The 15,576-nt window shown below is 38.2% G+C and overlaps 1 protein-coding gene across 1 annotated transcript in view; it reads left to right on the top strand.

The window, feature by feature from the left end:
* The first annotated feature begins 594 nt into the window (after nucleotides 1-594).
* The window catches only part of SPART (spartin), an 86,492-nt gene continuing 71,510 nt past the window's right edge, over nucleotides 595-15,576 (top strand). Inside the window, exon 1 of the mRNA XM_006154175.3 lies at nucleotides 595-615. The gene's annotated coding sequence lies outside the window, so the exon portion shown is untranslated. The remainder of the gene's footprint in view (nucleotides 616-15,576) is intronic.

Here is a 15,576-nt window from a genome sequence, read left to right as displayed (position 1 = left end):
AAACATACAAATTTTTTTTTTCATTTTCTTTTTCTTAACAGTAAAGCATGAGTCCCTTGAGATTCTATTGATGTGCAAATAATATTTGTTTTCATGTAGAAGGAATCTTAGGCACATCTGTTGCCACCTTCTCACATTACAGATGAGGACCCTGAACATGGTAAGGGTCTACTGACAAGCTCAGGTTAAACAGCAAGTTTATGATCCTTGGTTTGAGGAAGAGCAATCTCAAGGAAAAGTTTAAATCGAATAGATATTAGTGATTGGGAGAGTAATAAAATGTTTATACACATTTTACGAAGTCATATGGCTCATTTAAACTGTCTTCCCATTTCCTGGTCCTGCTGGAGCCTGGTGGTAAGATGTGTATCACTAGAGAACACATGCTCTCTGCAGGGGCAATGGGCCCACAGAGGGATCAGCAGGGCAAACCCTGGCCCCAGCTGCAAGGCTGCTTTGCCAGGGTAATGAAAGAGTCTTTTCATTCCCTATTTCCTCCCCCATCACACCCCCTATGCACGGCACCAACACCAGCCCCCACCCTCCATCTATGAATACACTCTTCAACTCTAGAAGGAAATCATAAGCAACTTGCCCAGGAAGGATTGCTCTTGAGTAAGTAAAGGAATACATCTTATTTTAATTATTAATCACTGTTGTTTTATTTATGCTCTGTATCCCTCCTTACTTCAAAAGATATTTAGTGAGGAAGTGGAGGCTAGGCTTTTAAAGACTGCTTTATCTGTCGTTTCCCCTCCCAGGCCTCAACATCTTTAGAAGCCAGGCCCCAGGGGAGTCAGGCCCACATCCAGATAATCGTTCTTCCCACAGTGCTGAGTCCCCTGCCTGACACAGCAGCGCGGGCTCCACAGACAGACCATGAATTACTGAGTGAACATGACAGAGCAAGGAGGGAAAATGGCAGTATGAAGCACAGGGAAATTTTCATGTTCTTCAGAGGACATGGATAGTTCCTGAGAGTTTTTGAATCCTTTATTTTCACTTTACTTCTGGGAGTAAAGATAGTTAGAAGGCATAGAACTGTTTTAAAATTATCCCAAAGTAAGGATGGCAGACCAGATCCTTTGTAATTCCAGGTCTAGGCAAAGGGATCTTCATGGATTTTCTTAGAGGAAAATGCCTTGGGTTTGCAGACACTCCAAACCAGAATCCAGGCAGTTGTCATCATTGGGATAAGTCAGTTATGGGTCCAAGTGAAAATTAAAACTCAGAGCTAACCAAGGCATTGATGAAATCACAGCAGGGTTTGGAGACAAAATGATATTACAGGTCTTCATAGAAGTAAAGTGTCTGCTAATACTAAGATAGATGGTTATCTACAATCATGAAACGAATAAAAGTAAAATATCGGGGCCAGGAGGTGGCACAGTGATTAAGGTACTGTTCTCCAAAGGGCTGACCGAAGTTCAAGTCTCACTCTCTCTCTCTCAATCTCTCTCTCACACATACATATGCCCTGTAGCAAATTAAAAATAGTAAAAATGACAAATAACATTAAATAAATAATTATTTTTACAAAGTAAAATATCAGTGTTATGACATTTAGGAGTAATTTGTAATATTTCTAATAATTCCACCTCCTCGCTATAGCTTTTGACGTACTTTTTAAGGGACTAAATAAATCAGTATAAGTAAATTTTTTAAATTCTGGGTGGGGCTCTTGCTGCTTAAAAGTCTTAATAAAGAGTAAAGTGGACAAGTTGTTGCTACTTGGAGGGAAAAGGCAGGCAAGAAATGACCTTGGGAAAAAAACAATAGCTTATTTAATAAACAGAAAAACAGTGGTATTTAAAGAAAAAAATTCAGAAAATTTTTAAAAATCATATTTGTGCTCAAAACACTTGTGGACTAATCTATTAGGATTTTTAATTTAGCTTTAGTAGTGACTGATTGGAAAATGTGAAACAAATAAATATAATATAAAGTTTAATATAGAGATATCTTGACTTTTCTCACTATCTAAGTTACCACACAATAACCAACTGATTAAATCAACAATTTTTTTTTAAGTTCTAACTAACATCTTGTCTTGCAACTCCAATAGAAAAACTCATATAATTGACATATTAGAAATACTTCTCCTAATCATGATACTGCACACTGGATCCTACTACTTGTAAGACTTAGGCCATGTGAGAGACCTGAGTTCAATTTCCGATTCACCCTAAAAAGCCAGACTGAGTGGTGAAACTTGTAATCCCAGTTACACGGAAGGCCGAGGCAGGAAGATCATGATATAGTGAGAGCCTGTCTAAAACAACACATGTACATGACAGAACCAACTTCCTGTTGCTGGTTTTTTGTTTTGTTTTATCTTTGTTTTGTTTTGTTTTGTTTGTTTGTTTGTTTTTTAAAAAAGGATAAAAGTGTCTTGGCTGGGACTGTCAGATGGTATAGTGGTTAAGGTGCTGAACTCTCACATGGCCTACCACGGTTCAAATCCCAGAACTGGCAACCTGTTTTCTCTCACTCTTTGTCTCTCTCTGGTCAAAGTGAAAAAACACAATAATAAATAAAGTTTAATAAATAATTTTAAAAACACTTCCTAAAATATCTTGACTGGAGAATCATGGAAATAGTAGAAAGGTAATATTCTGGTTCAGTGACTGGCAAACATGATTTCTATAAATTCTCTCTGTCTTTTTTTGATGTCCTTTCTTCCTCGAAAGCTTTTCAGATTGGTCTGTGTTCATTTGGAAGCTCATGAACCCTGATCAGTACAGGGGACATACCTGTGTTATTTATTTCTGAATCTTCAGCAGCTTATATGGCATCTAACATTGGCAAAATGGAAGAGTGATAGGACCAGCAGGTGGCATGGTGGTTAAGGTACTGGATTCCAGCATGGCTGACCGTGGTTCGAATCTCAGACCCAGCAGCCTGAAAATCACGCCGGGCATGTGTGCGTGCATGCCCAGAATCACAAGGAGGGAATGGAAAATGGATTACAGTGTGGCCATCCCCCCTTGGGGATGATTTGTCATTTTTCTCTCTCTGTCTCTCTCTGCTGAGCGCACACATTCTATAATGAAATAAAAAGTAGAAGGAAATAATGAAAGTAAGGAACAAAAGAATCTATTTTTGTTGATATGTTTAAGATACTCCTGACTAATAATTTCTGTGAAAGAGAAGTTATAACCCTTAAAAGTTTTATAGCCATAATTATGTTAATAGTGGCAAGAGTTTATGAACATCAATGAATGTGTATTGAATTCTTATCTTGTTTATAGTATGTAGACCTAAAGCATGTTGCAACAGAATTGGAATGCACAAATAAATTATGCCATAAGTTTGCAAAGTCAAATGGTTATTCATACTCACTCTAAGATCGTATCATTTATTTTGTAATTACCAGAGGATGCATAGACTCAGCAGAGAGAGAGAGAAACCATACCCCACTGGAAGGGTTATGTTGCAATCCTTTTTCCTCCACTTCTCCATCCTCTCGGGATCTTGGCCATGCACATACACATGCCCAGTATTGTTCAAGCTACTGGACCTGGGATTCTAACCACAGCTGGCCAAGTATTTTATTATTTATTATTTTATTATTTATTTATTTATTTATTTGGCCAGAGAGAGATAGAGAGGAAGGTGAGAAAGTAAGCTGCCAGCTTCAGGACTTGAATGGTGGTTAGCCATGTGAGAGTCCAGCATCCTTAACCACCATACCACCTGCTGGCCCTAGATTTCACATCTCTTAACCTCTGAGCTACATTTAAAAAAAAAAAAAAACTTCAAAAAATTTTATTTCTTTCTCTCTTAAGAGAAACAGAAAGAAAGGCAAACATCCTCAACAGAGTCTTTAGCTGCAATAACTCCATTTGTCGAGGCTTTCCAGCTAGCCAGGATGATAGGCGCATGCCTGACATATATATAGGTTGACTAGGGAACCAGGCCAGTGATCCTTCACATGGATTCAGCACCACTTTAACAGCACATTAGTGAGTCATCTTCAAAATATTATTATTTTTAAAAGCTTAAGAGAAAATGTAATATTGTGTTTATTACTATATTTGGACCAAAATTTGTTTCAGGTACATTATGGCTGAACTAGAACCTTGTACCAGGTGACTATATCATCACATTCTTTTTTTAAATTATTTTATTTATTTAACTTTATTTATCCATTTATCTATGTATTTTATTGTGACCAGAGAGAAGTAGAGTGAGTGAGAGAGAGAGAGAGAGAGAGAGAAAGTGAGAAAGCAAGCCTCCAGGTCCGAGACTTGAAGCTCGGTCAGTGCATGTGGGAGTCCAGCACACTTAACCACCTGAGTAGCCATCACCATTGAGGTAGAAACCCTGCTTCCCCTTCACTTGCTTAGCTAACAAGACTGAGAAAACACTGCTCTCCACCTCTCTGCTCTCAGATTCCCTGTTTTAAGAGGAGTTTATAGAACTTTTTCCTTTAATTAAACTATTTTGAAATGAAACAAGCAAACAAACAAAAAACAGAAACTAGTGAGTATTTATCCTTTTTCTGAGAATATAATATTATTTTCTTTTTTAAAAAGTTTGTTTTAAAGCTAGCAGGTGGCACAGTGGCTGGGGCACTACTGGACTCTCACATGGCTGACCGCAGTTACAGTCCCGAACCAAGCAGCTTGCTTTTTCATTTTCCCTCTCTCTCTTTCTCTGTTTCTCTCTGGTCAAACTAATAATAATAATAATAATAAAATCAAAATAATTCTTGTAAAAAATTTATTTATTTCTCTCATGAGAGTGAGTGACAGAAAAGTACCCTGAATAGGGTCTCCCTTAGCCTCTTATAAGTGATATATTTGCATAACTCAACCATGCTCAAATTTTCAGCTGGAAACTGAGGCAAATATTATAATGGAGTGAATATTATAATGGAGTACTTTGCACACAACAGGTGCTCAAATTTGTGATTGATTCATTGAAATTTCCAACCCAGAAAATAATTTCTTTCTCTTTTTTTTTTTTAAGAGACATTTTTGCTGTAGGGCACATGCACTCACCAGAGAGACAGAAAGCAAGAAATTACCCCACCCACGCCCCACCAGAGGGGGATGGCCATACTGCAATTGCTTCTCCTCCATTCTCCTCTTGGGATTTTGGGTACACGCACCTGGCAGGAGTTTCAAGCTGCTGGGTTTAGAACTCAAAACACAGTTGGCAAGGTGGGAGTACAGTGACATAGCCATCACACTATCTGCTGGTTCCAGAAAATCATTATTATGTGAGCAGGAAGTTAGCGTGCGAAGAGAAATATAAGATTATCTTTGAAATACTGAGGCTGTCTAGAGCTTGGAGGGAGATGTGCTAGATAATAGTGAGATAATTTTGGAGAGATAAGATAATATTCCATGGAATTTACAGCATTTGAAATAGAGCTAGAAAGTGAAAAATTGTGGAAGGCAAGGTCTGTAATGAAACAGCCCGAAGCGTGGTATGGCTAGAGAGTAGACGATGTGCAGAGAGAGAAGAAAGAGACTTGAGGCCAACTTGGAAACTCAGACCAAATTTATGGAGGGCTTTGAATGCTTTTTTATAGAGTTCAGATTAATTTTTTCAGTCAATATGGAATTATTACAGGTTTTTAAGCAGGAGAGTAAAGGGAACAGATTGTGCATTAGAAAACTGGTCACAGATCGAGAAAGAATGAGTTTACAGAGACCAGAGTGAAGACGTGATTGCAGAAATTTAGGTAGGAAATGACAAGTCCAGGCCAGCTCTCTGGAACTCAGTAACACAACTGTACTGACGGGAAAGTCTTGGGACTGACATGGCAAGTCTAAAAGGGTAGTGGTGATAGACTGTGTAAAGAAATCTGAAGCTCTAATTCACAGAATTTGGCTGTTGGCTCTGTGTGAGAAGGGATACAGAGAGGAAAGGATGAGCTCTTACCCCCGGCATGCTGGGCACTCTGGAGTGAGGTGAAATGTCTTTAGTTCACGCATGTATGTCACAATATTCAGTGACCACCTACTTTACTGTAGGCATTATCCTAGATTCTGGAACTACAGAAATAAATATTTATTTCTTATTCTAAAAATGTATATTATATATAAGAATTTAAATTTTATATATATATATATATATATGTATGTGACAATAGTCTTGTCTTTCATAGTAATCAAAGACATTTGCATTAGAGTGAAACAAGGCCAGCGTTCGGATGATTGACACTGTTGTTTGGCAAACGAGGGATGCACGGGAGGCCCATTTTCAATTTCCTGCCCTCCCTGAAAAGCCAGGTGTAGTGTTGATTGCATGCTTATAGTCCCAGCCACTCGGGAGGATGAGGCATGAGTATCATGAATTCACAGCTAGCCTGGCCAGTACAGGCTAAAGACAGTAGATATGACATAAAGAAACTAGATACGGTAACACGCACCTGTGGTGCCGGCTGCTCTGGAGACGGAGGCAGGAGGATTGCAGTCCAGTGAGTCCTGTCTAAAAAAAATAAAAGAACAAATGAACAAAAAAACCCCAGGCTGCAGTACTATCACTGCTGACCTACTGGGTTATGTCCATTTAGAAACAGCTGACTTCAAGTGCCAGATGACTGAGGGTAAGATTTGTGTGCTGATATTTTTTGGCTAACTTGAGCAGTGATCTAATTTCAGAAGAATGGGACCAACGGCACAGGCTAAAGCAGCTGGAGTATTCATGCCATAATTTGTCTCCAGTCAATAAAAGCCCTAAATCTTTATAGGAAAAAAAAATTTTTTAAAGAATCAGAGGCAAAGAAGACTAGATTGACAAAAGAAAGGGGAGTATAGGAAGCAGTAGCTCAGCATATCTCTGGAAATTGAGAGAGAATAAAAGAGACAGAGAAAGGAAAGAGAAAAATGTTTTTAACCCAACTCCTAATGTGTCCCTATACACTAGAAAAAAGAATTTTGTTTTACTCCGTTACTTCCAAGGGAAAAGTAATGGGGGGAAAATAAAATCAACTAGCAATCTTTTTGGTTATTATTTCCTTCAGAGAAAAAGAAAGATCATTAGTGATCTTTAGATATACCCTGTTCACAGTTCCTCAGGTACGGAGGGACACTTAGCTGTGGTTAAGTTCCAAGCTATTCAATATGTGGTCTGTGCACCAGAGCTCGGTGTTCAACAGAAATGCAGACTCTCAGGCCCCACCCCAGATCTACAGAATCTGATTCTCTATTTTAGAAAGATATTCAGGGATGAGACCAGCAGGTGGCGTAATGGTTTCACAACAGGATTCCCCTGTAGTAGTCCTAGACCCAGCAGCTTAAAACTCAGGCCAGTCTTGTGTGCATGCAAGCATGCCCAAAGTCCCAAGAGGAGAATAGAGAAGAGATTGAGCCATGGCCATCCCCCTCCTCCCAGGGGGTGATTTCTCCCATTCTTTCTCTCTGTCTGTCTCTCTGACGAGAACACACACTCTATAGCAAAAATACCTACAAAAAAAAAAAAAAAGATATTCAGGGAGTGTAGGTGCACATTTAAAAAGTCTGATCAAGCTAATTCTGCCTTTCCATCACACTCAGAATCATCAAAAGAAAGTTAACTAATATGGCAGGCAATTATTGCCAGCAGTTTGAAAAATAGCCTCATATAACAAAAATGAACAGTGTAGTAAAGATACTAAATGTTTAATTCCTTAGTCAAAATCTCATTTAAAAAGAAAAAAAATTCCTCCATGTTATTGTCTGCTTTCTTGCTGCTGTCTTCGGCCTAGAGTTGAGAAGCTGCAAGCTGTGACCTGTCCCAGGATGTGAGCAACCTGTGTGTGAGCTTGATAGCGGGGGGCGAAGCCCACACCTAGGGTCTGAATAGTTCCATTTGGCCGAGACTATAGGGATTCTACATCCTAGCTATTTCCTTGTGAGCAATGGCTCATTCAGACTGTAACATTGGAATGCGTTCTTTTCAGTAACAGGTTGTTTAACAGAGATGGTAACGAATATGTGTATTCCATTATGACGCATGAGACCTGGGTTGAGCCCTGCTCCTTCATAACAGGTCACCTCCTGAGCCTGTTTCTTTTTCCATAATCCATAGGTACTGTTTGTCAGTGTAAAGGGGTAGGCGTAATGCCCACCTAAAATGGAGTGTCATAGGATTTGAACAAAGTAATTTTTACACAGTTTGCTGACTACCTTGAAGCATCACATAACTTAGTTTTTTGTTTTTTGGGATTATTTTTTTCAGGTTTTTGCCATAGGGCATGTCCATTCTTCAGCGAGAGATATAGAGAGACATAGAAAGGGAAAGTGAGAAATTATCCCCCAATGGGGATGACCACACCACAATCCCTTCTCCTCTACTCTCTTCTCAGGATTTTGGGCATGCACACACACACACTCGGTGCAGTTTTCAACTCACTGGGTCTGGGACTTTAATTGCATTGGCCGTGTGGGAATGTAACATCTTAACCACCATGCCATCAGCTGGTCCCAACATAAAATACTTTTATTATTGATACTCATGATATCAAGAATCAAGCTTAAAACCCAAGAACAAAAATATCAATAGTAAATATCTCTGTTTTAACCAGTACAGCTTGCTTACTACAAGGAGATTGTAATATAATTTAAAAAGAAAATAGTAATAAATACTTAGTAAAGTTTGAAAAGCTTTTTTTTTCTTTCTTTTTTTTTTTTTTTGGAGAGGTTTTTGCTATAGGGTGCATGTGCTTGCCAGACAGAAAGAGAGAGACAGAGAGACAGAAAGCCAGAAATCACCTCCCGGGAAGGATGATCATGCCGCAATCCCTTCTCCTCCGTTCTCTTTTTGGGATCTTGGGCATGCATGCACACACGTGAGTTTTAAGCCACCAGGTTCAGGAATCGAACCAAGGTGGACTACATGGGAGTACAACAACATAGCCATTACATTAACTGCTGGTCTCAAAGTTTGAAAATTTTTTTATTTCACTTCTTCATCAGAATGAGAAGAGGGTTTTGAAGGCTGCAAAGGGATTTAGAAAATATTTATGGTAGTTAATGTTCCCTGACATTTATGAACAACTCTTTATGATCTATTAAGAGGAAAGTACTGGGGACCAGCAGGTGGCATGGTGGTTAAGTCACATGGCCAACCACAGTTCGAGTCCCGGACCTGGTGGCTTACTTTCTCACTTTCCCCCTCTCTCTCTGGGTTTCTTTCTGGTCAAATTAAAATAAATAAATAACTTTTTTTAAAAAAAGAAAGTATTGATACTTGCTCATACATGTGGTTCTGCCTAATATTTGCATTATAGTAAATTTCAGAAACAAATGATAGTTTCCCTCTGCTGGTGCTTTTGTTTGAAAACTTCATAGGTTCTATGATTCAGAATTTGGTTTTTGTTAGTTCAGAAATATCCTGAAGGAGACACAAATCCCTCTGAGTATTTGATGTTCTCCTTATGTAATGTATTTTGTTTTGAAAAGTTCGAGGTAATACAGATGACATGTTTTATCCAGAAGAATGGAATATTTTGGTTTGCTTCTAACTGTAACCAGTTACACATTACAGAAATGTGGAAATTGACACAGACATTACTAGGTTAACATGCAACATTGTGTTACCATGAATTTTAGCTTCACATAGTGTGTCTGTGCCTAATGTGAGTATTAGAGAAATATAACGCCCATGACTGGGCAGAGTTGTCTAAGCATTACAGATTTCTAAGTTAGTACAGAACTTTAAAAGCTGCATGGCATCTCAAAAGTTTCTTTGTCTATCTATGGAGGTATTAAAGGACTACGGAGAATAGGAAACAGTCACTTTGCATTGAAAGTGGTGAATACACTGAAACACCAATATAAGAATTGATGCGAAAATTCAGAACTTGTTGAGGGAGGGGTAGGAGAAGAATTCTTTTTTTTTATTTTCAGAGAGAATTTTTTGTTATAGTTCCCATGCACTCATGGGAGTACAGACCTTTGCATACCCTCTTATTTAATCCTAAACACAGTTCTGTGAAGCAGTTATTGGTATCCCCATTATATATTGGGAACTGCTGAAGCTTTAAGGGTAAGTGTCTTGCCTAAGTTCATGTAGGTAGTAGGTAAAACCTCTAGGCTTCAAACTCAAGTACCTTTGATAGTCCATGATGGTAACTGTATGTGTGTTTGTAGAGCTAACCTAAAGAGGCTGTTGCAGAAGGAGGGCCCTGCACCTCCAATCCAGTGAGCAAAAGCAGGTCCAACTCTGTTGCTCAAAAAACAGAAAGGCAAAGCTGTTGATGAGAGAGGAAAGGAGAATGTGTTACAGTGTGGCCAGACTGAGAAGACATGCCAAAATATCTTCAACTGGACAACCAACTTACAAATGACTTTATAGGAGGTAAAAAGAGGCTGAGGGCTAGTGGGAATGTGCAGAAAAATGTAGGTTATGTTAAATTTTAGCTGGGGAGTATGCACAAGCTTCAAACAAGAATTTCATTTACCCGGGTGGTAACCTCATTGTTCTGGGCTTCAGGAGGACTACTTGTGACTCCTGTCTTCCTGAAGTTTTAAAGAGAAATCTCAAACAGAGGTTATAGCCAAGCTGAGAAGAACAAGAATAAAAACGAGTCAATTAACAAGAGTCAGTTTGGCCAAAACAGAAGATGGAGTCAATCTGGCTAAAACAGGTCCCTCCTACAAGGCTACCTCTAGCCTTGGCAAAATTACTGTCTTTACTAAGATGTTTCTGGTTTTCCCAAAGAATGTTACTTCTTGAGAAGTGCATAACCAGACACTATGGTACAGAAGAATATGCTAAGATTTTGAAGGCAAAGACTCCAGTTTAATGTATAGCTTTACCTCTTACTATGCAAGACTCTGATCTTAATTAAATGTCAATAAACCCCATTCCATGCAGTTTTGGGGAAAATTCAAAGATAATGTATGGAAATTATTTATGCTGAGCATACAGCATTCAACAAAGATTAATTTTAACAAAATAAAAGTTCTAAAAATAAAATGATGATACTGGCTTTGTCAGGTACTTACTGTGTGGTTTGAAACTTATTTCATAAACTTTCTGAGACTCCATATCTTCATTCTCCATTTTTTTTATCTAAGGATAACCACCTTACTGATTCACTAGGAGTGAAATAAAATTATGAATGTAAAACAGTCAGTAGAGAACCTTGCACTTGGTTTAAAAAAAAAAAAAAAGGTAATTCTTATTTCTATTGCTCCAAACTACATCTCTTAGAAAATTTAATGGAAACAATTATTTTAAAAGAATTAACCAAATTTCAAAAATCTTCAACTTATTCTATCCTTCCAGCCCAGAATCTATGTGTATCTGAGATGGACTTTCCCTGCCCATTTAACCAGAAAAGGTCTGCCCTAAACCCCTCCCACTGGCCCAACACCCAGTGAAAAGCCATGTAGGAAGTAACATATAATCCATCAGATGACCAGAAACCACCACTGCAAAGACATAAGAAATATGGAAAATCAAGAAAATACCAAGGGTAAAGAATGGTCCTTCATCATCCATAGAAAGTACAATGGAATTCCTAGAAATGTCAGATAAAGATTTTAGGATAGTCATAGTGACAAAGCTAACAGAGATGCAAGAGAAGAGTGACAACAAACTCCACAAGATGCAGGAGAAAAGAGACGAGTTCCAGGAGGTAAGTGCTTCCATGATCTGAAAGAGGAAATACACACAATAAAAAGGAATCAAATGGAACTATTAGAGAGGAAGGTTATAATTCAGGAAATCAAAACCTCCCTTGAAAGTATTCAAAGTAGATTAAATCATGAAGACAGAATCTCAGAGGTAGAAGATAGAACCTGTGACCTAGAAAAATTCACCAAAAAGACTGAGAAAATATTCCAAAAAATGTGAATAATATGCAAGTAATGCTAGATACCATTAGACACCTAAACATCCAAATAATCAGTATCCCAGAAGGTAAAGAAACTAATCAGGGCATTGATAATCTATTCTATGAACTCCTAGAAGAAAACTTTCCAAACCTAAAGAGGCATTCAAATATCCAGATCCAAGATATACAAAGGATCCTGCATAGAATCAACTCAAGATTTTTTCCAAGGCACAACATAGCCAGATTGACCAAAATCACAGACAAAGATAAGGTAGTAAAATTGGCAAGAGAAAAACATCAGATCTTTCATTGGAAACTATGCAAGCAAGGAAAGAAAGGGAAAACATATTCAAAATATTGAGAAAAACAATTTTCTCCAAAAAAAAAAGAGAGAGAAAAACAATTTCAACCAAAAATACTGTATCCAGCAAGATGATCCTTCATGTGGGAAGAAAAGATAAACAAAACCTGGAAGAATTTACCAACATCAGCCCAGCTCTTCGAGAAGTTCTGAACAGAGTGCTATACTAGGAAAACTAAAGACTCGCAAATAAGAGAACAAAAAATGACCAAGAGAAATGTCAACTTAATTACCATTAAGTAATGGTAATTATGGCAATAAAGTAATGGGACAAGTTCTGAAATATCAATAATAATGTTGAATGTTAACGGAAAGGTCAGACCACAGTTAACACTGAAAATTTAACAAGCGATTATATGATACTGAACTGGTAAAATAGAATTCTATGACTTTTTTCTAAAACATTACTGATTTTCTCCTATGCTTTGTCTTCCAGATTTAAGGATTTTTGTTTTCTTTTGAGTTGTTGGGTACAGCATTTTGTTAAGGAATTTTTTTAATTGAAACATAATTTTTTTTCCTTTCCTGATGCCTTTGCAATAGGGAAAAATATAAATGTGAGTATTCTTATTTTGTGGCAGAATGGCTATTTGCATAAGTACAATAGTATCTGTTGCCTTGCATCAGAAATTGAATCCTTATGGAGCCTTGTGCTAATTAAAAGCCAAACTGACATTAACCTAATTTTTTTTTCAAATAAGTTAGTTTATACCTCTTTTTAGAAAAAGGGAGAATGAAGAGAGAGGAAAAAAAAATGTTTCAGAAGAAACTTACAGTGCACTTGTCACTAGATTCTAGCTTTGTCCACATTTTAACAGATTTTGTGAATCAATAAAATATGAAAAAAAAGGTTTAGTATGGAAGAGAAGGAGGGGGAAGGGGAAAGAAAAAATGTAGAAGTATGCTTAATTGACAAAAAATGAGAAGCTATTTGCTGATGATAATGTATATGGTAATATCCTTGTCTTGACCAACATGTGTGGTTTTTGTGTTGGAAAAACAATGTATACTGTAAAGACATGTGATAAAATGTAAATTAAAATTTTTTAAAAAGTCTTTAACTTACTCTGATGGAGTAATTTGTAGATTTGGCAAGTAGGCATAATAAGTACGTAGTTTTTGTGGCTTGCTTAAAACTGGATTTTTGATAGCATTTTAATTTCTGTCTCTTCAGTACTGCAAAAGAGGTACCTTATTGTTATAATCGAGCCTGGTGACTAAATACAGTGCTGCTCAGTGATGCTGTGATATGATATTACAGGGATCTGTCTGTATGTAAATTAAACTAAGGAAAGTTGTTAGATGGAAGAACTGACTCTCTTAAAAGAATTAGGGGCTAGCCAGTGGCATGATGGTTAAAGTGGCTGGATCATAAATGGTCCTGGACCTGGCAGCTTGAAAAATATGCTGACGAGGGGTAGCAGGTGGCATGGTGGTTGGAGTGCAGGACTCCCACATGGTCGACTATAATTTGAGTCCTAGATCTGGAGGCTTGAAACTCATGCCAGGCATGTTTGTGTGCATGCCCAAAATCTTGGGTGGAAAATGGAGGAGAAGGGATTGTGGAGCCATCCCCCCTGGGGATTTCTCAATTTCTGTCTCCCTGTCTCTCTGCCAAATGCACATGTCCTGTAGCAAAAATCTCTCAGAAAAAAAGAGAAGAAAAACATGCTGGGTATGTGTGTATGCATGCCCAAAATCCTGACAGGAGAATAGAGGAGAAGGTAGTGCAGTGTGGCAATCCTCCTTGTCTCCAGGAAGTACATGTGCCCTATATTTAATTGTTTTAAAAAATTAACAATGGGAAAAGGTACATGGAGTGAAGCCCAGGAAAAATCAGGTAGAAGCGCCAATATATCCTCTCCCATTGGAGTTTTATAGAATGCTTAATTGGTCTGGCAATGATGTATGATTTGTTAAAAAGGGAAGCTCATCCAAGCCTTGGTGTCCAGAATTTTTACTTGCGGTCAATCATAGGTATGCAGATTCCAGGTCTCCAGAGCACAATTGGTGTTCTCCATAAACCACATCATTTGCATAAATTACCTGAGTCAACTTGGGTCCATGGCCTTAGGCATAAGGCATTCAAAAAATGCTCTAGAATATTCCAAGGGTTCCAAGTTCGTTTTCAGTAGGGCCACCAGGTGGCATAGTGGTGAAGGTGCTGGACTCCTACATGATTGACAGCGGTTCGAGTCTCGGACCAGGTGGCTTGAAACTCACACCAAGTACATGTGGGTGCGTGCCCTAAATCCTGAGAAGAGAATGAAGGAGATGGGATTGTGGAGTGGGCATTTCCCCCTGAAATGTGATTTCTCACTTTCTGTCTCTGTTTCTCTGGCAAGTTCATGTGCCCTATAGCAAAAATCTTTCAAACGAAACAAAACAAAAAACTCATTTCTTGAGAACCGAGTTCTTAGGGCCAATCCTCAACAGAAGACTTTCTTGGGACTATGAAGGGTTTGACCAACTCAAATCCTCTAAATTATTAATCTTTTCCTGAACAAAGAGAGATAATTGTTTTAAGACAGGGATGTTCAGTGTGGGCATCTTATGGTGGAGAAAATCCTCCTTTTACTTCTCTTCGTATCGCTCTCATCAACAAAGGACATCAAAGAGATGTTGTTAATCAACTAATTGGCTTATTAAAACATGGCATAGATTTCTTTTGATTGACATGCTTTACATGGGGAGGAATGGATTGTGATCAGCCATTCCCAAGTGTCATCTAAAGTCATTAAAATTTATAAAACACAGATAAAATCTGTGAGAAAGGAAAAAGCATCCTCTGACATCTGGAGCAGAACTGGTACTACTAGCTACATTTCGTGTTGCTAGGAGCCGGTCTGGTACTTATACCTAGGCTTTGGGCTTATTTCATTGAACCTGAACAATTTTACAGAATATTCTGTGAAAGATAAGGATAAAAAAAAATCCACTCTATAAACAGACCTGAACAGATAATATGAATGCTATCTATGCCACAAAATAACCAAACACCCACCAAGTTTGGTTCATAAGAGTGCTTGCTGCTTCCTTACTAAATAGTGTGGCTCTAGTCTTCTCTGCTTATAAATAAGCTTTATTAAGATCCCAATCACAGGATTATCCCTGATTCCTGATAGCGCCCAATTCAGAGCAAAGCCTCACTTTATTATATCCACCCCGAAATCACTTAACACAAATCCAGATCTTATAATGTGTCCTTTCTAACACCTTCTTATTTCTCTCTCTCTCTCTCTCTCTTTTTTTTAGAGCTTTTTGCTACAGGGCATGAGTGTAAGCTGGAGACATAGAGACAGAGAGCAGAAAATAAGAGATCACCCCCCAGAGGGAATGGCCACTTTCCCAATCTCTTCTCTTCCATTCTCCTCTCATAATTTTGGGCACATGCTCACATGTGCGTGGGGTTGAGTTTTAAGCCTCCAGGACCAGG

The sequence above is a fragment of the Tupaia chinensis genome, unplaced genomic scaffold (assembly GCF_000334495.1).
Source record: "Tupaia chinensis unplaced genomic scaffold, TupChi_1.0 Scaffold000402_1, whole genome shotgun sequence".
NCBI lineage: Eukaryota > Metazoa > Chordata > Mammalia > Scandentia > Tupaiidae > Tupaia > Tupaia belangeri.
The sequence above is the reverse complement of the archived record's forward strand: the minus strand, read 5'-3'. Positions and strand labels throughout refer to the sequence as shown.